The sequence below is a fragment of the Arachis hypogaea genome, chromosome 6, assembly GCF_003086295.3.
Source record: "Arachis hypogaea cultivar Tifrunner chromosome 6, arahy.Tifrunner.gnm2.J5K5, whole genome shotgun sequence".
Lineage (NCBI taxonomy): Eukaryota > Viridiplantae > Streptophyta > Magnoliopsida > Fabales > Fabaceae > Arachis > Arachis hypogaea.
Window position 1 is genome coordinate 75,722,260 of NC_092041.1, and position 2,105 is coordinate 75,724,364.

The window sequence follows — 2,105 nt, forward strand, 5'->3', positions numbered from 1 at the left end:
AGTGCTCCGGTTGAGTTTGGGAAATCGGCTAAGGTATGGTCTCGGTTTCTCGTATCTAATATGTAATGTGGTAGGAAATACTTAGGCTAGAGGCCCTAAGATAGGCGTTGAATTGTTGATGTTGTTGAATGGTTGAAATATATGATGTGGTCATATATGTGATGATGATTATTGATGCCTTAATGGTATGATGTATGAGAAATATGCATGTTGTGATATTTGCTTGATGATTGATTATGGTTGAATTGTGGGTGGAACCATCTTGATGGTGAGTATGATATTGATTGTGTACAATGATGATTTATTGGAATTGGTATTGTTGAAAATTGGCATGAGGAAGAGTATATGATATGTCAATGTGTTTGAGTTTGAGCCACTTGGGTGAAGTGGGTTAAAATGATGGGATAGTGATTTTGGTGAATTGTGGTAAAGTGTCAATGTGTGAGTTGAGGAGGCTTGATGTTGCATTTAATATATTTTGATTGATTTCAAAGAAAAGGAATGAAATTGGCATGTTTTGATTGATTTTGAAAAGAGTTGAAAATGGCTTGTTTTGAAAATGGCACTTTGTGGTTTTGTATGAAAAACATGGTTTTGGGCATACTTTGGTGGGACATAACTTGGACTACAGATCTCTGTTTTGTGCCAAATCTATTTAGAAATGAAATTGGATCCGGGATGTCCATGCCGTTCGAAGAACGGGTGAAAAACAATTTAAAATGAGAAAGTTATGTCCGTTGGAAGATTGGGGGTTGAATTTGTGAATTCTGCAGTTTTTAACTTAGAAAATTTTTAGCAGAATGACCCCCGTGCGTAGGCGCACTTGGCGCATACGCGCCGTTCTTCTAGAAAGCGCCATCCACACGTGCGCGTGGTGTGCGCGGGCGCGACGATGTGATGCACCCAATGCCCAGCCATTTTCCAGAAAGTTGTGCCAAAACTGTGCCAGATTTGTGCTTGGGGCACGAGAGCACCCACGCGTACGCGTGGCTGACGCGTGCGCGTCACTTGGCTATTTTTCAATCCACGTGTTAGCGTGCATGACGCATACGCGTCGATGAGTTTTCTGGCCATCCACGCGTGCGCGTACGCGTGGCTCTGTTTTCATCCCAAAGTTGATTTTTGAGTTTTAAAAGCCAAATTTCATACTTCTAAGCCTCCGATCTCACCACTTATGTCTTAAATCATTATGATATGCCTAGCTATGAGAAAATGGGCTAGAGAATGTGGTAACTTGCGAGTGAAGCAAGGGAAAAATGAATGATCAATAAGGATCAAAGATGATTATGCGAGATGCGGAGGATGGCGGTGGAAGTGCTTGTTAAGCCATGGGCCGAAGGGCCGTAATTGTTGATGAATTGGCTAGTTATGGATTTAACCGTGAGACGGATGGCTATATTATTGCCGTGTTACGGCGGAGCCATGATTATGGCTATGTATAAATGCATATATGCTGTTGAATGAATTGTGAATGTTGCACTTCCACTATCGGAGATGAGAGTTTCCCTGGAAGGAAGCAGTGGCTAGCCACCACGTGCTCCAGGTTGAGACTCGAAGCTCTTTTGACCCTATGTCATAAGGGTGGCCGGGCACTGTGAAAGCCCCGGATGAGCTCGCCCCCATAAATATTCACCAGTGAAGGTGATGGATATAGATCATGATGATCAAGTTTATGATGAGTATAACTCAAGTTGGGGATGCGCGACAGAGGGACAGTCCAATGGTTAGCTACCAGGACTTGTTGGGTTGGCTCTATAACCGACAGATGATATCATCAGCCACTAGGGACAGGCATTCATCATATGCATACTATGTGAATTGTTTGAGATTGCCTATTTGACTGCATATTACTTGCTATTTGTCTAAATGCCTTTTTTGTTTCTATTTGTATATCTCTTATCTGATATAACTGTGTTTGCTACATTATACTCCTGCTGGTGGTTAGGAGGTCTGAAGGAATTGGAAAGGGAAGCGTTAGTTAGACTGAAGAATCTTTAGTCAGATGCCCTTTATGGTTTAGCTTGTTTATAAGCTTTGAATTATCTGGAGGAAGTTCTAGGATTTCCTTCGGCTTTCCTCTATTATTATGTATTATATATGTGGAA